This window comes from Salmo trutta, chromosome 17 (genome assembly GCF_901001165.1).
Source record: "Salmo trutta chromosome 17, fSalTru1.1, whole genome shotgun sequence".
NCBI classification, from domain to species: Eukaryota; Metazoa; Chordata; class Actinopteri; order Salmoniformes; family Salmonidae; genus Salmo; species Salmo trutta.
Genome location: NC_042973.1, coordinates 19,170,107 through 19,192,615, shown reverse-complemented (window position 1 = coordinate 19,192,615; position 22,509 = coordinate 19,170,107). Strand labels below are relative to the sequence as shown.

Sequence of the window (22,509 nt, the reverse complement as noted above, 5' to 3'; positions counted from 1 at the left end):
CATCTATGTTTCTCAAACGTCAAATTTCGAAGTTGTTCCAGATGTCAAATTTCAAAGTGTTTATGGTTAAGTTTAGGCATTAACTCTGAATTTAAGGTTAGGGTTAAGTGGCTTGACGACTCATTGCGAGCTCACAGAATAGGGTTCAGGGCCGAGCGGAAAGGGAGGAAAACTAGCCTCCCTGCGGACCTGGCATCTTTTCACTCCCTCCTCTCCACATTTTCTTCCTCTGTTTCTGCTGCTAAAGCCACTTTCTACCACTCTAAATTCCAAGCATCTGCCTCTAACCCTAGGAAGCTCTTTGCCACCTTCTCCTCCCTCCTGAATCCTCCTCCCCCTCCCCCCCTCCTCCCTCTCTGCGGATGACTTTGTCAACCATTTTGAAAAGAAGGTTGACGACATCCGATCCTCGTTTGTTAAAACCTGTTTAGGATAGGGGGCAGTATTTTCACGGCCGGATAAAAAACGTACCCGATTTAATCTGATTATTACTCCTGCCCAGAAACGAGAATATGCATATAATTGTTTGATTTGGGTAGAAAACACCTTAAAGTTTCTAAAACTGTTTGAATGATGTCTGTGAGTATAACAGAACTCATATGGCAGGCCAAAACCTGAGAAGATTCCATACAGGAAGTGCCCTCTCTGACCATTTCTTGGCCTTCTATAGCCTCTTTATCAAAAACAGAGGATCTCTGCTGAAACGTGACATTTTCTAAGGCTCCCATAGGCTCTCAGAAGGCGCCAGAACGGGGAATGATGACTCTGCAGTCCCTGGGCGAAAAACAGTAGGGCTTTTGGAAAGTGGTCGTTCTGAGAACAATGACACTGGTGCGCGCGTGCATGTGAAGACCCCATTTTCTATTTTCAGTGTTTAAACGAAAACAAGGTCTCCCGGTCGGAATATTATCGCTATTTTACGAGAAAACTCGCATAAAAATAGATTTTAAACACCGTTTCACATGCTTCGAAGTACGGTAATGGAACATTTAGACATTTTTTGTCACGATATGCGCCGGCGCGTCACCCTTCGGATAGTGTCTTGAACGCAAGAACAAAACGCAGCTATTTGGATATAACTATGGATTATTTGGAACCAAAACAACATTGGGTGTTGAAGTAGAAGTCCTGGGAGTGCATTCTGACGAAGAACAGCAAAGGCAATCCAATTTTTCTTATAGTAAATCTGAGTTTGGTGAGTGCCAAACTTGGTGGGTGTCAAAATAGCTAGCCATGATGGCCGGGCTATCTACTCAGAATATTGCAAAATGTGCTTTCACCGAAAAGCTATTTTAAAATTGGACACCGCGATTGCATAAAGGAGTTCTGTATCTATAATTCTTAAAATAATTATGTTTTTTGTGAACGTTTATCGAGAGTAATTTAGTAAATTCACCGGAAGTTTTCGGTGGGAATGCAAGTTCTGAACGTCACATGCTAATGTAAAAAGCTGTTTTTTGATATAAATATGAACTTGATTGAACAAAACATGCATGTATTGTATAACATAATGTCCTAGGAGTGTCATCTGATGAAGATCATCAAAGGTTAGTGCTGCATTTAGCTGTGGTTTTGGTTTTTGTGACATTATATGCTAGCTTGAAAAATGGGTGTGTGATTATTTCTGGCTGGGTACTCTCCTGACATAATCTAATGTTTTGCTTTCGTTGTAAAGCCTTTTTGAAATCGGACAATGTGGTTAGATAAAGGAGTCTTGTCTTTAAAATGGTGTAAAATACTCATATGTTTGAAAAATGGAAGTTTGTAATTCGCGCCACGCTCTATCATTGGATATTGGCGAGGCGTTCCGCTAGCGGCACATCTAGATGTAAGAGGTAAAGTCAAACGACACCGCTGGTCCTGCTCACATTGCCCTACCCTATGCTTGGACCTCTTTCTCCCCTCTCTCTCCAGATGAAATCTTGCGACTTGTGACGGCCGGCCGCCCAACAACCTGCCCGCTTGACCCTATCCCTCCTCTCTTCTCCAGACCATTTCCGGAAACCTTCTCCCTTACCTCACCTCGCTCATCAACTCATCCTTGACCGCTGGCTACGTCCCTTCCGTCTTCAAGAGAGCGAGAGTTGCACCCCTTCTCAAAAAACCTACACTCGATCCCTCCGATGTCAACAACTACAGACCAGTATCCCTTCTTTCTTTTCTCTCCAAAACGCTTGAGCGTGCCGTCCTTGGCCAGCTCTCTTGCTATCTCTCTCAGAATGACCTTCTTGATCCAAATCAGTCAGGTTTCAAGACTGGTCATTCAACTGAGACTGCTCTTCTCTGTGTCACGGAGGCTCTCCGCACTGCTAAAGCTAACTCTCTCTCCTCTGCTCTCATCCTTCTGGACCTATCTGCTGCCTTTGATACTGTGAACCATCAGATCCTCCTCTCCACCCTCTCCGAGTTGGGCATCGCGAGTTGGGCTCATGCTTGCCCATGTGTTCCATTCAAACAAATCTTTTGGGTTGGTTGTTTATTTTAAACATCATGTGACGGGTTTTGTGTGAATCAAAACACTTTTTCAATCACGAAGTTTAAATTCCAGTGCAGTCAAAAATGTGATTTTCTTTTGTTTTATATATATATTTCCACACGACGAGGTCAGAATAATACTGTGTATTGTGAAAAGTATGATAATGTCCTTTTAGTGCAAGAGCTGTTCGAAAATACCTCCTGAAATTTCAGTCTGTTTTGGTGGGATGGAGTTTTGGCCTGCCTGGTAAATGATATTGTTAAGTTAATAGACCAATAAGAAAGACAGTTCCAAGCCTCTCAGGTAGGTTTCAGTTTCCCCTCCTGTAACGGCTGTCGTCGTAAGAAAACCAAGATGCAGCGGAGGATGTGTATTCATTTTAAAGATTTAATCAAATGAACCACTATAAACAAAATACTCGACAGAAACGACAGCAAACAGTCCTGTCTGGTCCTACATGAACAATCACCCACAAACCCCAAAGGAAAAAACAGGCTACTTATGTGTGACTCCCAATCAGCAACAACGAACTACAGCTGTGCCTGATTGGGAGCCACACACGGCCAAACAAAAGAAACCAGCCAACATAGAAAAATGAACATAGAACGCCCACCCAATGTAACACCCTGGCCTAACCAAAATAACGAAAAAAAAAAACGTTCTATGGCCAGGGCGTTACAGTACCCCCCCCCCAAAGGTGCGGACTCCGGCCGCAAAACCTGACTCTGAAGGGGAGGGTCCGGGTGGGCCTTCCTCCGGCGGCGGCTTGGGTGCGGGACGTGGACTCCACTTAGGTGGCGCCCCTAGCTGCGCCGGAGGACTGGTGGGCGACCCTGGCTGCGCCCGGCTGGCGGGCGATTCTGGCTGCGCCCGGCTGGCGGGCATCCCTGGCTGCGCCCGGCTGGCGGGCGACCCTGTTGTCTCCGGCGGCTCCGGGCTGGTGGGCGGCTCCGGCGGTTCTGGCCCTGGACTCACCAGGCTGGGGAGACCCACTGGAGACCTGGTCCGTGGAGGAGGCACAGGACTGACCAGGATGGGGAGACCCACTGGAGGCCTGGTCCGTGGAGGAGGCACAGGCTTGACCAGGATGGGGAGACCCACTGGAGGCCTGGTCCGTGGAGGAGGCACAGGACTGACCAGGATGGGGAGACCCACTGGAGGCCTGGTCCGTGGAGGAGGCACAGGCTTGACCAGGATGGGGAGACCCACTAGAGGCCTGGTCCGTGGAGGAGGCACAGGACTGACCAGGATGGGGAGACCCACTGGAGGCCTGGTCCGAGGAGGAGGCACAGGATAAACCGGGCTGTGGGGGAGCACTGGAGTTCTGGTACGTAGGCTCTTTACCCACACTCCAGGCTGAATGCCCACTTTGGCCCGGCACGGGCGGAGCGCAGGCATCGGGCGAACTGGACCCTCCCAGCGCCCTGGAGACACAGTGCGCAGAGCCGGTGCAGGATAACCTGGACCGAAAAGACGCACTGGAGACCAGACGCGCTGAGCCGGCACAATCCGTCCTGGCTCGATGCCTGCACTTGCATGGCACTTGCGGGGGGCTGGCCTATAGCGCACCGGGCTATGAACGCGCACTGGAGACACCGTGCGCTTAACCGCATAACACGGTGCCTGACCAGTACTGCGCTGCCTCCAGTAAGCACGGGGAGTTGGCTCAGGTCTACCGCCTGACTCCGCCAATCTCCCCGTGTGCCCCCCCAAAAAAATGTTTGGGGGCTGCCTCTCGTGTCTGCTGCGCTCCCTTTCCTCATACCAGCGCCTCTCAGCTCTCGATCTCCCACTGCGGGCGGCGATAATCCCCAGCTTGAGCCCATGGTCCTTTACCGTCCAGGATTTCCTCCCAAGTCCACGATTCTAGATAGCTCCTCTCCTGGTTCTTCTCCTTGCGCTGCTACTTCCTCCGCTGCTTGGTCCGTTTCTTGGTGAGTGATTCTGTAACGGCTGTCGTCGTAAGAAAACCAAGATGCAGCGGAGGATGTGTATTCATTTTAAAGATTTAATCAAATGAACCACTATAAACAAAATACTCGACAGAAACGACAGCAAACAGTCCTGTCTGGTCCTACATGAACAAAACAGAAAACAATCACCCACAAACCCCAAAGGAAAAAGCAGGCTACTTATATGTGACTCCCAATCAGCAACAACGAACTACAGCTGTGCCTGATTGGGAGCCACACACGGCCAAACAAAAGAAACCAGCCAACATAGAAAAATGAACATAGAACGCCCACCCAACGTAACACCCTGGCCTAACCAAAATAACGAGAAAAAAACCTTTCTATGGCCAGGGCGTTACACCTCCCCACTCAGACTACCCCCAGACAGTCCTAGAAAAATTCTTGCTTAAGAAATTGGTCTTTGCTAAGATTTTTTTTTTTTTTACCATTTTAATTTAAAGCCATCACAGTAAGGTACTTGATTGTTACCCAGAAATGATTTGATATCGAGAAAAAAACGCCTGCATCGGACCGCTGAAAGTGTTGTCATTCTCAGAGAAAGCACGGTCACATAATCCCATGCCCATTTCAAATGCAATCATAACATGAAAGGCAATTTCAATGTAACAAAGCCAATAGTATCATAGACTTTATGACAACGTCATTCACACAGAACATTCCTTTCATAGAGACACTTCAAAAGCCACCAGCAGAAAGACAACAAAGAGAAAGGTGTTGAAAGAGGTGAGATGTATACTTGGTCCAAATTGCTTATTCTTCATCAAGAAACTCTCAGATTCAAAAGAAGGTTCAGAAACTCTGAGGGTAAAAGTCTGCATTTTGATTATTTCAGCAACTTCGTATCACCTCTCTGCAGAACAATATCTATGGGCCTGTGGGAGAAGAGAGAGGCTAATTGAGAGCTACTTCCTCTGTATGAAATGCATTTCTCTCATCACTGGCCTTCTTTATGGCTCTGTTCTGTTCTGCAGTCCAATCACCCATAAAGGGAAACATGAGAAATTCCTGGGTTTGGTCCAGGAGAGTAGATGGGACACAGTGCTGCTGAAGAATGTCTTGGGCAGTGGACTGAAAACCCATAAACAAACAAACACTGTTTTTCTCACTTTGGCATCATCTAATTTACCTCATCTTTCATGAGGTTCACTTTGCCTTGGTTGGGGCATCCTGGAGGTATGCTCCACCAAAGGAGATGGTTGGGACTATGCTGGCACAGATACATACACAAACATCCACAATCCCGACACCCCCCCAACACATACACCTGCCACACTCTTCCTAACACACACACACCAGGTGCGGGGGGGGGGGTCATGACAGAGGGCACGGACCCAAGTGTCTACCCTGGCAAGGCGCCGCAACCTTTGACAGCTGCATTGTAAGCCCTAAGGCATTTTTACCTTAAATACTTCTAGTAAGTTGAACTCAAAGTCAACGAAAAGTCTTTATTGCTTAAAATGTTTATGTGCTACAGACTCAAAACTAAATGAGAAGTCAAATCAACTATTAAGTTATGATAACAAATTATACATCTTTAAGTAAGCACAACTTTATCACAGCAAGTTTAAACAACTTGATTATAAACTGTTGATATAACTAAAACATGTATTGTTTATTCAGCATTAACTTTATAAGTAGTTCTAACTAAAAAGCAGTCAGGACAATTAGATACTAATATTTTTAAGTTTTCACAACATTTGATTGGTTTTGAGTTCAAGAAACACATTTTTTAGGTAATATAACATAACTAACCTCTGCTTAAGCAAATAATAATTTAAGTAATTGTTGACATTAATTTAATAAGTACAACAACAATTTTTTGAAATTATTAAACAGGTATGATGTTTTTTACGTAAGTAATGTAAACAAGACATTTTTAAGTTCCATTTATATGAAATTGACTACTTTATTTTGTTTGGTTAAAGAGTTTGTCGTGTTTGGGAGCTCATTATAATACCCAGCATGCTTTATTTTTGTTAATTTTTACATTTAGGTCATTTAGGGGACGCTTTTATCCAGAGCAACTTCAGTCAGTGCATTCAACTAAGGTAGATAAACAATCACGTGTAAAAAGTCAAATGTTTCTGTAACCGTTACTGAGATTGCCGTTGTAGGTAAAGTGGTCTGTTGGTTGGGCAACATTATAGATAAGTGCTGCAAGTTATGAAGCTACTAAACAGGCTTACAGAAGTACAAGAGGCAGATGGGAGCAGTAATGGTCTCTACTGAATTCCTGTAATGATATTTTAATTGGAACTGAAGTTGTACTTTCTTTGTAGTTGGGATAAAAACATTGTTTTAAGTAGCAACAGCTTGAAAATAGTATGATATGTTTATGTAACAAAAAAATATTGAGTTACAAAATGTAAGTAGTCCAGTCAACCTAATATTAACATCTTCTTAATACATCTGTTAGAGTTTAAGCCACTAATAAGTTTAGCATTTAACAATGATCTTAAAGTTCAATGTACTTAAAACCTTTCTGACTTACTCGGGGTGTACAATCACTTCAACTAACTATACTCTGATACGGTTGCTCAACGGATTTCCACAAAAGTTTTGAGTAATGACAGAACATTGGGATTTACAGTGTGCTAGCATGTGGCATGTGGATGTAGGTGGTGGGAAGCCAGTCAAGCCACAGAGAGAACAAGGCTTGTGGGGGGGGAAACTACAGTATACTGCCCCAAAGATGCCTTGTATCTGAGCTGTCTCCAATGAGCAATGGGAAGAGGACCATAGATCTTCACTGCACCAAGAGGGGATGTGTAACGTTACATTGATAATAGGGAGAGAGGTGGTAGTGACAGCAGGGCAAGCATCCTGCCAGCCCACTGCCCACACAACAGCCAATGAAGTCGATACTTGGCAACAACGAGCTAATTACAATTAACTTCCAGGCAGATAACCTTGAAATAATCGAATTATGCTTCAAAAACAGCCCAGTTAAAAGGCCTGTTAAAGATCAATTACGGACCTTGTTAAAGCCTCCTCTGTTCCCTTCAATGCTTATAAGATGGCGGGCAAGAGAGAATGCTGAGAGCTTGTTTGTACGGCTAACCTTAACCTCAGGGAACCGCTGATCTTTACAAAGTGTGAGTCTCCTAACATACTAAAGCTTCTATTTAACCTGTGGTCCTCGCTTATAATGTATGCACACTTGCCATTTGGATACATTATACACAGAATGTCACCAGCAGGGGTACTTGGGGAGACTGAAGGAGTGGTAGAGGGGGAGTGGGGGGGTGGGGTCTATCACTGTAACACAATAAACAAGTCAATGACACAGTAAAAAAAAAAGTCTATATACAGTGTTTGCAAACGGCATGAGGAGGTAGGCAATAAATAGGCCATATTAGCAAAGAATTACAATTTAGCAGATTAACACTGGAGTGATAAATGAGCAGATGATGATGTGCAAGTAGAGATACTGGTGTGCAAAAGAGCAGAAAAGTAAATAAAAACAGTATGGGGATGAGGTAGGTAGATTGCGTGGGCTATTTACAGAGCATACTTCCAAAGTTGTGGCAAAATGGCTTAAGGACAACAAAGTCAAGGTATTGGAGTAGCCATCACAAAGCCCTGACCTCAATCCTATAGAAAATGTGTGGGCAGAACTGAAAAAGTGTGTGCGAGCAAGGAGGCCTACAAACCTGACTCAATTACACCTGCTCTGTCAGGAGGAATGGGCCAAAATTCACCCAACTTATTGTGGGAAGCTTGTGGAAACATTTGACCCAAGTTAAACAATTTAAAGGCAAATCTACCAAATAATAATTGAGTGTATGTAAACTTCTGACCCACTGGGTGTCACGACTTCTGCCAAAGTCGATGCCCCTCCTTGCTCGAGTGGTGCTCGGTGTTACGGATACAGGTAGTGTGTATCCTGTATTTGTATTTCTTTTCTCTCTTTCTCCCCTCACAGGTGACAATCATCATTCCCCCAATCAGTCATCAATCAGTCCCCAATCAGAAGACACCTGTTCCTTTTCCCTCAACCAATCACAGCCCCTTTCCCTTGGTTTAAAAACCCAGTCAGTTGTTTTCTCCCCAGATCAATCTTTGTGTTCATTCTCTCAATTGCTCTGTCCCCAGCTCGATCTATCGCTCTGTATTGATCTCTTTAGTTTTGCAACTACATGTCACATTTGTCCGGTAATCCTGTGAGTATTGTTTTGTTGTTTGTTTGTTTGGTGGGAAAAGGGGGTACCAAGACAAGTTGCCCATGGGCATACATTACCCGTAGGAATACTTTGTCTAAGTACCCTAGTTAGAACTGGGCGGACCACCCACTGTATTTTTGGTTAGTTAGCTAGCTGTTCTTGAGGTAGGCTAGTCTAGCTTAGGGGTGTTTTTGATAATTGTTTCTTTGCTTGGGTCCAGCTCAGCCCCTTTTCTCACACCCCTTTACCGTGTGTTTAAAATAAACCCTGAGTGTTTGACGGTAAACTTAAGTTGTCTTTTTTTTTGTTCTCACTGTTACTTGTCACTATTCTAATTTGCATGATTTATGTTACGGGTCTCGTATCCATCCCCCCCTAGACTGCAGGGCCAAAAGGGATTCGTAACACTCGGCGATCGACGTCACCGGTCTTCTAGCCATCACTGATCCATTTTTCATTATCCATTGGTTTTGTCTTTTCACACACACCTGGTTCCAATCCCATTCATTACCTGTTGTGTATTTAACCCTTTGTTTCCCCTCATGTCCTTGTCTGAGATTGTTTGTATGTTATTTTGGGTCGTATATTTTGTAGTACTGAGCTACGGGTATTGTTGCCCATGTGATTTTATGTACGTTTTGGAGTTTTTTATTTTTTTTATTTTATTAAAACAACTCCAGCAATACCAAGTTGGTTTCTCCTGCGCCTGACTTCCCTGCCACCTAAACACAAGACGATGACACTGGGAATGTGATGGAAAAAAATAAAATCTGCAATAAATCATTCTCTGAATAAACTAAGTTTCAGCCTATTCCTGGAAACATTGAACCACTGTAGTTTACATCAATTATAATTTCTGAAGTGGAAGTTGGAAAAGTTATATTTGAGTGTTTCAGTGAATGGTTAGTAAGGGAGGCCCTGCTCTCTCGCTTCCCCAGTTTAGTTAATTTTCATTCCAATCTCCTTTGCATTAGCGTAGCCTGTCAACTATGTCTATCCCTGTTCTCTCCTCTCTGCACAGGCCACAAACGCTTCACACCGCATGGCCGCTGCCACTCTAACCTGGTGGTCCCAGCGCGCACGACCCACATGGAGTTCCAGGTCTCCGGCAGCCTCTGGAACTGCCGGTCTGCGGACAACAAGGCAGAGTTCATCTCAGCCTATGCTACCCCCCCAGTCCCTCGACTTCTTGGCGCTGACGGAAACATGGTTTACCACAGAAAACACTGCTACTCCTACTGCTCTCACCTCGTCTGATCACGTGTTCTCGCATACCCCGAGAGCATCTGGTCAGCGGGGTGATGGCACTGGAATCCTCATCTCTCCCAAGTGGACATTCTCTCTTTCTCCCCTGACCCATCTGTCTACTCCTCCTTTGAATTCCATGCTGTCACAGTCACTAGCCCATTCAAGCTTAACATCCTTATCATTTATCGCCCTCCAGGTTCCCTTGGAGAGTTCCTCAATGAGCTTGACGCCTTGATAAGCTCCTTTCCTGAGGATGGCTCACTCCTCACAATTCTGGGTGATTTTAACCTCCCTACGTCTACCTTTGACTCATTTCTCTCTGCCTCCTTCTTTCCACTCCTCTCCTCTTTTAACCTCACCCTCTCACCGTCCCCCCTACTCACAAGGCAGGCAATACGCTTGACCTCATCTTTACTAGATGCTGTTCTTCTACTAATCTCACTGCAACTCCCCTCCAAGTCTCCGACCACTACGTTGTATCCTTTTCCCTCTCGCTCTCCTCCAACACTACTCACTCTGCCCCTACTCAGATGGTATTGCGCCGTCACAACCTTCGCTCTCTCTCTCCTGCTACTCTCTCCTCTTCCAACCTATCATCTCTTCCCTCTGCTCAATCCTTCTCCAACCAATCTCCTTATTCTGCCTCCTCTCCTCCCTTTCTGCATCCTTTGACTCTCTATGTCCCCTATCCTCCCGACCGGCTCGGTCCTCCCCTCCTGCTCCGTGGCTTGACAACTCATTGCGAGCTCACAGAACAGGGCTCCGGGCAGCCGAGCGGAAATGGAGGAAAACTAGCCTCCCTGCGGACCTGGCATCTTTTCACTCCCTCCTCTCCACATTTTCTTCCTCTGTTTCTGCTGCTAAAGCCACTTTCTACCACTCTAAATTCCAAGCATCTGCCTCAAACCCTAGGAAGCTTTTTGCCACCTTGTCCTCCCTCCTGAATCCTCCTCCCCCTCCTCCCTCTCTGCGGATGACTTTGTCAACCATTTTGAAAAGAAGGTTGACGACATTCGATCCTCGTTTGTTAAGTCAAACGACACCGCTGGTCCTGCTCACATTGCCCTACCCTATGCTTTGACCTCTTTCTCCCCTCTCTCCAGATGAAATCTTGCGACTTGTGACGGCCGGCCACCCAACAACCTGCCCGCTTGACCCTATCCCCTCTTCTCCAGACCATTTCCGGAGACCATCTCCCTTACCTCACCTCGCTCATCAACTCATCCTTGACCGCTGGCTACGTCCCTTCCGTCTTCAAGAGAGCGAGAGTTGCACCCCTTCTCAAAAAACCTACTCAATCCCTCCAATGTAAACAACTACAGACCAGTATCCCTTTCTTTTCTCTCAAACTCTTGAGCGTGCCGTCCTTGGCCAGCTCTCTTGCTATCTCTCTCAGAATGACCTTCTTGATCCAAATCAGTCAGGTTTCAAGACTGGTCATTCAACTGAGACTGCTCTTCTCTGTGTCACGGAGGCTCTCCGCACTGCTAAAGCTAACTCTCTCTCCTCTGCTCTCATCCTTCTAGACCTATCTGCTGCCTTTGATACTGTGAACCATCAGATCCTCCTCTCCACCCTCTCCGAGTTGGGCATCTCCGGCGCGGCTCACTCTTGGATTGCGTCCTACCTGACAGGTCGCTCCTACCAGGTGGCGTGGCGAGAATCCGTCTCCGCACCACGTGCTCTCACCACTGGTGTCCCCCAGGGCTCAGTTCTAGGCCCTCTCCTATTCTCGCTATACACCAAGTCACTTGGCTCTGTCATATCCTCACATGGTCTCTCCTATCACTGCTACGCAGATGACACACAATTAATCTTCTCCTTTCCCCCTTCTGATAACCAGGTGGCGAATCGCATCTATGCATGTCTGGCAGACATATCAGTGTGGATGACGGATCACCACCTCAAGCTGAACCTCGGCAAGACGGAGCTGCTCTTCCTCCCGGGGAAGGGCTGCCCATTCCATGATCTCGCCATCACGGTTGACAACTCCAAGTGTCCTCCTCCCAGAGTGCTAAGAGCCTTGGCGTGACCCTGGACAACACCCTGTCGTTCTCCGCTAACATCAAGGCGGTGATCCGATCCTGTAGGTTCATGCTCTACAACCTTCGCAGAGTACGACCCTGCCTCACACAGGAAGCGGCGCAGGTCCTAATCCAGGCACTTGTCATCTCCCGTCTGGATTACTGGAACTCGCTGTTGGCGGGGCTCCCTGCCTGTGCCATTAAACCCCTACAACTCATCAAGAACGCCGCACCCCGTCTGGTGTTCAACCTTCCCAAGTTCTCTCACGTCACCCCGCTCCTCCGCTCTCTCCACTGGCTTCCAGTTGAAGCTTGCATCTGCTACAAGACCATGGTGCTTGCCTATGGAGCTGTGAGGGGAATGGCACCTCTGTACCTTCAGGCTCTGATCAGTCCCTACACCCAAAGAAGGGCACTGCGTTCATCCACCTCTGGCCTGCTCGCCTACCTACCTCTGCGGAAGCACAGTTCCCGCTCAGCCCAGTCAAAACTGTTCGCTGCTCTGGCACCCCAATGGTGGAACAAGCTCCCTCACGACGCCAGGACAGCGGAGTCAATCACCACCTTCTGGAGACACCTGAAACCCCACCTCTTTAAGGAATACCTGTGATAGGATTAAGTAATCCTTCTAACCCTTCCTCCCCCCCAAAAATACATAGATGTACTATTGTAAAGTGGTTGTTCCACTGGATATCATAAGGTGAATGCACCAATTTGTAAGTCGCTCTGGATAAGTGTCTGCTAAATGACGTAAATGTAAACGTCTCTCTACTATTATTCTGACATTTCACATTCTTAAAATAAAGGGCAGATCCTAACTGACCTAAGACAAATTTTTACTAGGATTAAATGTCAGGAATTGTGAAAAACTGAGTTTAAATGTAGTTGGCTAAGGTGTATGTAAACTTCCTACTTCAACTGTATTTATATACACGCACACATATTCTGACATTGCTCATTCTGATATTTTTTTATCTTTTGGATTATGTGTGTATTGTTATTACTAGATATTACTGCACTGTTGGAGCTAGAAACATAAGCATTTTGCTGCACCTGCGATAACATCTGAAAATCTGTGTACGCGACCAATAAACTTTGGTTTGATATAGAGGGGCTAAAGTAGCCCCAAGCCAAGAGTACAGGACATTCAATACAGTACACTATCATTCTGACTGAGGACATTAATGGAGGAATTCCAACTCACATTACCTCCAATCACCAACAGGCCAAGAGAACATGAGCTAACGCCAGTACTTCTCATCTCTCAACCCTACAAGGGTAGGGTTGAGAGATGTCAAAACACTGGTTTAGTCATTCAGTACATTCTGGGAGTGTAATGGAGTGCATTTAGTTTCTGAAGCACTTCACCTCGCCAGCCCCATTAACCCACCGCTCCATTCATCAAACCAACCTCAGTGTAATATCCACTGACACCTGACATTGAGAGCACAATACAATATTAATTCATGTTCATCACAAGTGGGATGTTATTACACAAATAGGGCCAATAGCATCAGTCAGACTGTAATAAAATAGCGATATGATATCACAAAAAAATGTCACCAATTACGGGAGACTAAACGTCAGAAAATTGCTAAGCAGAGCTACTGTCAACAGCCTTACTGATAGTGTGTCGCAAACATGGGGGAAACAACCCTCTGTGTGTTTATATTGACCAGGAGGCCAGGGTCTCCACTAGATATCATAGCCACAAAGTCAAAATTGGCTGAAAACAAAAATGTCCTTTTTGGTCTTAATTTAAGGTTAGTCATAAGGTTTTTGTATTTGTCTTGTTAGCAGTGTGGTACAGGTTAACGTCAGGGTTAGGTTTAAAATTGAAATAGGCAAGGTGTATGACTTTGTGGCTGTGTTAACTAGTGAGGCAAGAGAGAGGGGGAGAGTGATGCAGAGAGTTATCTGTAACTGAAGGTTGTGTCTGTGGGCTGTTGTAAGTCTTTGGTGGTTCCACTGTGGTCCCACTGGGAGCAGAGAGATGAGCAGAGACATGGTTAATCAATTGAGCCACAGTACAGCCATAAGTCTATAGTTAGCTTTCCACCTATAGTCCAGTCTATATATCAATCCAGACCATGCTAGAAGAGCTGTGGAGTCTCTTTTGGGCATGCAATATATTTGAATAATTAGGCAGTAGGCAGATGCTTTTAACCAGAGAGACTGCATACATACATAAATACAGGGACATCAAATGTTGTGCTTAAGTATTTAAAAGCAAGTGTTGACAGCAGTCTTCTGACTAGAATGAAAAAGTTACTCATACCAATGGAATGATATCTCTGTCAACCCTCTCTGGTCCCTCTTTGGATTCAGTGTTATCATCTGGCTAATGACAGAGATAAACTATAGGATGGTTTATTATGGTTTCTCAACTCAAACTGAGATGATGATTCTTTCAAATGAATGACTGGAGTAATAAAATGATATGTGAGAACCAATCAACAGTGAATGAAAAGTGTCATTCCCTTCAAATAAAATTCTGAATTGGCTCTAACTGGCATTGATGTTCTATCATGCACATGCCTGCTCAGTGCTGTCAGCACAAGAAAGATGAGGATCATTATTAAATACAACTAATGAATACAATTAATAAAAGTGTGACTTGGCTAGTGGCTACACTACAAACTGTCATGTTGATATTCATACCAGCCATTTACTGCAGTCTCATGGCACTAGGGATGTGCATGGTTATTTCAATATCCAAACGGATGTTAGTACTCGAGTACTTGGTTGAGTATTCATTTTTTATAGGCCTATTTTAACACTGAAAAGGGTTTTTATTTTGTAAATATTTCTTCACCTCAATTTCATGATATCCAATTGATAGTTACAGTCTTGTCCCATCACTGCAACTCCCGTATGGACTCGGGAGAGGTGAAGGTCAAGAGTCTGCTCGCTCCCATCTCACAAAACACGACCCAGCCAAGCCGCACTGCTTCTTGACACACTGCCGCACCAATATGTCGGAGGAAACACCGTACAACTAGTGACCTAAGTCAGCAAGCATGCGTCCGGCCCACCACAAGGAGTCGCTAGAGCGTGATGGGACAATGACATCCTGGCCGGCCAAACCCTCCCTAACCCGGACGATGCTGGGCCAATTGTGCGCCGCCTCATGGGTCTCCCGGTCGTGGCCAGCTGCGACAGAGCCTGGGATCGAACCCGGGTCTGTAGTGACGACTCAAACATTGCAATGCACTGCCTTAGACCACTGCGCCACTAAATAAAATTAAAATAGCAACATGACATTGTTACATACAAAGATATACCATGATATTTCAAATTATTAATTTAATAAAACAACAAACTTCTCAATAGCTGACCGGTAGCCTTCGTGTGTAGCTTGCTTTTTATGTTGGCCAATCAAAGCGGCAAAGAGGCTCAAAGTGTAGGAAGTGGAGTGAGAGTTCAGAGCAGCATGTGGCCTCAATAGTTAGCTACCTTCTCTAGGCTACTCCAGTCAAGACAGGCACTGTTATATGTGATGATAAAAACATTGTGGCTGCTACAAGTTAGCTAGTCTTGGCTGTAGCCGAGTTGCCTTGGCGTCTCTCTCTCTCTCCCTCCGTCTGCTCGCTCCCATCTCACACATCCCGCCCCCTTCGCAGCTGCAGCAATACAGCGCCAGCCTCTCTCCCTCGCCGCAGCAGTGCTCAGGTTAAAAACGTACATTTAAAAAAAAAATCCAGATATCCAACAAAAATTCATGATACTAATCAAATACTGAAATGATTTCACACCCCCCATCCCTACATAGCATCCCAGCACTGGTCTCTTCTGAAAATTCTAGGCCGGAGCACCATTAAACTGGATGACAACAGACTGATGAAAGACAGGAGACATCTCTCTCTCCCCTGCCCTCCAAAAGGTGTGACTATGGCTGGCCAGTGCTGACAGTCCTGTTGATAGGCTGTCGGCCCTGTCCAGCCATTGGCAGTCTCTCCACATCACAATCAGGATGACTGGTCACAAGTAGCCAGTGGGGGAACTGGCCTTAGCAACTGTCACTCACAAGATCGAATCACAGGACCTGATAATGGAATTGTCCTACCTACTGTCACTGAGCATTCCACGAAAGGTGTCAGAGACATTTGCATTGTCTTGGTTTGTTATAGCACCACTATTATTATTGTTTATGGATAGGCAACAAAGTTGTGATACATAAAATACTAAACTTATGCAATAAGACATGGGCCTAATAGAAAAGCTTCAAATGCATCTATGTACTGGCAGAAACCAGGAGAGGAATGTGGAGCTAATGCAAATGACAGTGGCACTTTCCATTCTGTGTGTTAGTCCAACAAATGACATAATCTAAATCCTGAGCCGGTACTCCTTGAGCGGGAACAAAACAGTGCAACAATCAAAGCTCAGCAGAGTGAGACAGTGAACCTTATTATGGAGGAAAGCCTTCCTCTCTGTCTCCTGTGACACACACACGCACGCAGGCACGTGCACACACACAAATGACACACGCACACACACTCACACGCACAGGGGCGGAGAAAATATACAGCGATGAAGTGAAAGGAGGAAACATAGTCATAATGCCATACATGCACCTACTACAGCCCAACACCCACACTGATATCCTCCTACAGTCACTTCTCTTCTCGGACATTGTAGTTGAATATTACACAATACCACAATGCGCTTACATAACATACTCGCTTTTTCTGAAACAAACTGAATATTGGTAACTGTGTTTCTGACTAAAAATAATAAAAAGCCCTCCAGATTTAGCACAAATTACACTTACAACCTACTTTTCCATTTCCCATCCAACTGGTTGCACACCCACGGTTTCCATGGTGACTCAGTCATATTCAACATATGTGAGTGGCAAGTGTTAATAACTGATAATAAAGCAGCATCTGCTCACAAATCATCTGACTTATCTTATTAACTGATGCCTGCTTCTCTCAGCTCCTGAATGTGTCCTATTTCTCTGGGAAGAGATTCATTATGCATTGTTTAAATTCCACCCAACAACACATAACAATGCGACCCCTAACCGGAGTGTGTGTGTGTGTGTGTGTGTGTGTTAGCAGCTAGGGTTAGGGTTAGCAGCTAGGGTTAGGTTTTTGGGTTTAAGGTTAGTGTTAAGGTTAGGGTACGGGTTAGGGTTAGGGTTTAAGGAAAATATGATTTTGAATGGGACTGAATTGTATGTCCCCACAAGGTTAGCTGCACAAGACTGTGTGTGTGTGTATGTGTGTGTGTGTGTGTGTGTGTGTGTGTGTGTGTGTGTGTGTGTGTTAGTCATCAGCTACACAGTAGCAGAGGTCAATGACCTGCTCTAGACAGCATCCTCTGACATTATAACATGAGACAACTGGTGGACAATGCTCTCATTCTGTCAGTATGAGAACATCTTGTTGCAGCTGTATATGTTGACCCATATATATGTAGATACTGTGTTTTGACCCATATACATGTAGATACTATGTTTTGACCCATATACATGTAGATACTATGTTTTAACCCATATATATGTAGATACTGTGTTTTGACCCATATACATTTAGATACTGTGTTTTTAGCCATATACATGTAAATACTGTGTTTTGACCCATATACATGCAGATACTGTGTTTTGACCCATATACATGTAGATACTGTGTTTTGACCCATATACATGTAGATACTGTGTTTTGACTCATATACATACTATGTTTTGACCCATATACATGTAGATACTGTGTTTTGACCCATATACATGTAGATACTATGTTTTGACCCATATACATATAGATACTGTGACTAATGTAGTGCATGATGTAGCCTTGAGGACATAGATTCACAGTCTGTCAAAGTCAATGGGTGCCAGTACAAATGAGTTAGTCATGGGTAGGTTGGTGTCAACAAAGCGGATAATGTGAGGTTATACTATGTTTCTGATGTTGCCTTGTACAACAAGGGCTTCAGGAGCTGCAAAGGCAGTCATGTATTCCTCCATCAATACACACACAGGGCTCTTGTAGAAAAGCATGCTATATATCTTCCCTTTGATGTATGTAGAAAACCACCAAACTATATACAGTATTATCCTCAGGTTGGCTCTTGTAGAAAACCAACAGACCATACATCTTTCTGATTGGCTCTTGCACAAAATCATCAGGACATACATCTTTCTGATTGGCTCCCGAATGAACCACCATGCTATATATCATCCTGTGACTGGCTAGCTCAAGCTGGTCCCCCAGTGGAAAGGTGCAGTATAGAAAGCAATAGTAATGGTGTCTTTTTGTAGGCACTAACTCCGCCATGGCTCGTTGGTCGAAGCCTATGGGAAAATGAATGGGGTTTTTGTACAGTTTTTGGATAACCACCAAAAATAATGTCTGTTGTAAACACAGGCTTAGGATATCTTATACATTTTGTTCTATGAGATAATCTTCATCAGCTAATGTCACTTTTTGTGAAATTTGAAGCATTTATGTAATCAAAAAAAGCACATAAAGGCTTCCGAATTCATAAAGGTCATGTTACCTGACTGATATTATCTCATAGAACAAAACAAATAAGATCTCCTAAGCCGGTGTTAACCTCAGACCTTAATTTCGGCATTTATGCCAAAACCCTATTAGGGATGACTGAACGAACCAGAGGTAACTAATTTCCTGTTTTTAGGACTAAAAGCTGGTGAGCTCTATGGATCTGATTGATTGGTGCTGTTCTAGGCGTGCCATATCCACAAATAGATAACATGCTCAATAACCCTACTGACTTCGCTGTGTACACAGTTCAACTGGAGATTTACAGACCAAGCAAGAAGCAATTTAGAGCAATCAGTTAGCGATTTTCTTCCACCACTTCAAATCCATATTTGCAGAGCATAGACACAAATCAGTTGCTGTGACCACTGTTGTGCTTACATAATTGTCAAGGGAATTTTTTTTCTCTAGATTATTAAGAAATATATGGAGCAAACTCAGCCGAGTTTAGGTTTACTGCATAAGGTATGATCACTGGTCGTTGGAAATTAATATTGATATCTTGACACTAACCATGTTTTAATTAAAAGTGAACAAACAGACATCCCCCCCCCCTCAGGCACAGGTTTAAACTCAGATCTTCTATGGAGTAAAAGAGGTCTCTGAAAATAATCCTCTCTTATAGAGACCTTCCTAAAATAACCCTGGGCCAGCAAGAATGTTCCTGCACTTGCCGTGCTGGAATTTGGCCTCCTGTTGCCATGGAGATATAAAAGTGAAGGGGGTCGCTCCCAATCTGTATCCAACTGTTCACCTACTGCTTCTTCAAACCTCTCTATGCCATCCACACAGAAAAACAGAGGGAGAGAGAGAAAAACACACACACACACACACAGAAAAAGAAACACAAACACACAGGAACACATACACAGAAACACACACACTTCAGTCCTGCCCACTATCGCTCATAGCCCCTAATATACCATACATTCCCCTCTCAGGTACAGTGGCTTGCGAAAGTATTCACCCACTTTGGCATTTTTCCAATTTTGTTGCTTACAACCTGGAATTAAAATGGATTTTGGGGGGTTTGTATCATTTGATTTACACAACATGCCTAACCCTTTGAAGGTGCAAAATATTTTTTATTGTGAAACAAACAAGAAAGAAGACAAAAAAAATGAAAACTTGAGAGTGTATAACTATTCACCCCCCCAAAGTCAATACTTTGTAGAGCCACCTTTTGCAGCAATTACAGCTGCAAGTCTCTTGGGGTATGTCTCTATAAGTTTGGCACATCTAGCCACTTGGATTATTGCCCATTCTTCAAGGCAAAACTGCTGCAGCTCCTTCAAGTTGGATGGGTTCCGCTGGTGTACAGCAATCTTTAAGTCATACCACAGATTCTCAATTGGATTGATGTCTGGGCTTTGGCTAGGCCATTCCAAGACATTTAAATGTTTCCCTTAAACCAGTTGAGTGTTGCTTTAGCAGTATGCTTAGTGTCATTGTCCTGCTGGAAGGTGAACCTCCGTCCCAGTCTCAAATCTCTGGAAGACAGGTTTCCCTCAAGAATTTCCCTGTATTTAGCGTCATCCATCATTCCTTCAATTCTGACCAGTTTCCCAGTCCCTGCCGATGAAAAACATCCCCACAGCATGATGCTCCCACCACCATGCTTCACTGTGGGGATGTTGTTCTTGGGGTGATGAGAGGTGTTGGGTTTGCGCCAGACATAGCGTTTTCCTTGATGGCAAAAAAGCTACATTTTAGTCTCATCTGACCAGAGTACCTTCTTCCATATGTTTGGGGAGTCTCCCACATGCCTTTTGGCAAACACAAAACAGGTTTGCTTATTTCTTTCTTTAAGAAATGGCTTTTTTTCTGCCCATTATTCTGTAAAGCCCAGCTCTGTGGAGTGTGTGGCTTAAAGTGGTCCTATGGACAGATACTCCAATCTCCGCTGTGGAACTTTGCAGCTCCTTCAGGGTTATCTTTGGTCTCTTTGTTCCCTCTCTGATTAATGCCCTCCTTGCCTGGTCCATGAGTTTTGGTAGGTGGTCCTCTCTTTGCAGGTTTGTTGTGGTGCCATATTCTTTCCATTTTTTAATAATGGATTTAAGGGTGCTTCGTGGGATGTTCAAAGTTTCTGATATTTTTTTATAACCCAACCCTGATCTGTACTTCTCCACAACTTTGTCCCTGACCTGTTTGGAGAGCTCCTTGGTTTTCATAGTGCCGCTTGCTTGGTGGTGCCCCTTGCTTAGTGGTGTTGCAGACTCTGGGGCCTTTCAGAACAGGTGTATATATACTGAGATCATGTGACAGATCATGTGACACTTAAATAAAGTCCATCTGTGTGCAATCTAACTAATTATGTCACTTCTGAAGGTAATTGGTTGCACCAGATCTTATTTAGGGGCTTCATAGCAAAGGGGGTGAATACATATGTACCCACCACTTTTCAGTCTTACATTTTTTTGAATTAAGTAATTTTTTTCATTTCACTTCACCAATTTGGACTATTTTGTGTATGTCCGTTACATGAAATAAAAATAAAAATATATTTAAATTACAGGTTGTAATGCAACAAAATAGGAAAAACCCCAAGGGATGTAGATATGGAGATAACATAAAGTACTAGACCTGAGAAAACAACTTTCACAGAGGGCGCTGCTCATACCCTCCATAAGGGTTGATACGCAGTCAGTAGCCTGAGTAAATATTAATAATCTATCATTCACCCATTCAGCTGTCCCTGAAACAGCTGTCCCTGAAACAGCTGTCCCTGAAACAGCTGACAGAGGTACAGGAGCTGCTGGTGTATTACTGTGCTCTGCCACTCCAGCCACCTCTTTGATACAGATTTAGCTGGGAGTTGATGGGGACAGACACACATAAAACAGCAGCTGGAATAGATACTGGCATCAAAGGGACAGAATGCAAAGGGACAGGATGCTCTCATTGGTCCTGCCTGTCACATTAACCCCACCTATCACGGTGGATCATGTTAGTAGGGGTCCATGCACGTACGGCGTTACCAAAACATCTTTTAATACACTTCTACTCATACCATATTCATGCTAATGAAGAACTGATTCAGTAGCTACAGCAAAACATGATATCTGGTCTGCAAGTTTGGAACCTATTTAGAATTCTATTTCAACTATCCCTTCTCATAGGCATACATGAGGTGAGGGCATAAGGGAATAAAGAATGGGTTATTTTAGGTTAGAAGGCATCTCAAAGCTCGCTAACGGAAAGTGCTTATTTCCAGTGTGTGTGAATGGGATTTCAAATTGTGATCAGTATAGCCCCTCATTGTTCTTCTTGTGTTTCCCTGCCAGCTGCTGTCAGGGGACACCGAATCGATGCCGAAAACTTCGGAACTCAAGAACTCAGATACCTGTGTCAACACCTGCTACCAACTAGCCAGCTAGCTAGCTAGCTAGGTTGCAATGGGCCCGCTTTACCTGTAATAGCTAACTTATGTTTCCAGTGCTGTAGAAACTGTTTATTACGCTCTTGTCTGGGACAATATTGACAATCCGGAGTTCCAATGCGGCAATTGTTTGCTAGCGGTGGATTACAGGAATGAGGTGCCAATGCTTAGCAAACAAATCTCAATTCTGCATGAATTTATGGGGAAAACAAATATTTGAACTTTCTCAACTCCTATGGATGGATGCCGCTCTGGACTGATGGATGTTTCCCTGCCTTGTCATCTGTCCCTATCCGAATGGCCTGTGCTACCTGGAACTTGCCTGCCAAGGAAATCGTCTCCATCTGCTTCTCCTCCTCCACCCTGTAGTGAAGTAGACGGAGGACAGCAAGACGAATTTTCCAATCAATGCTGGTTCCATATCACAAGTTGTGCAAACCGAAGGCAGCGGCATGCTGATAAGCGGACGGGAGTGACTGCGAGAGGTTCGGAGCAGATTGACATAAGGAATAGCTTCGCTGCACTGGTGACTGATCTACCTGCGCCTTCATCTCTGGGATTGCCTGTGCCTGCGACTACGCTGTCTCCAGCAGCGGCTTCGTCGTCGAGTTCGGCTCCTTTCCTTCTCTCTGGATCTGACGGGGCACTGCCTGATGTGGAAGGTCTGGACCTATCGTCTTGAGCAGTGGGTGTACACATTATCCTGCTTTTCGTGGGCCCGTGAAAGACTC

The 22,509-nt window shown here is 44.6% G+C and overlaps 1 protein-coding gene across 1 annotated transcript in view; it reads right to left on the bottom strand.

Moving 5' to 3' along the window:
• The window catches only part of LOC115151804 (yjeF N-terminal domain-containing protein 3), an 80,528-nt gene that overhangs the window by 35,958 nt on the left and 22,061 nt on the right, over window positions 1-22,509 (bottom strand). The gene's annotated exons all lie outside the window — the stretch shown is intronic.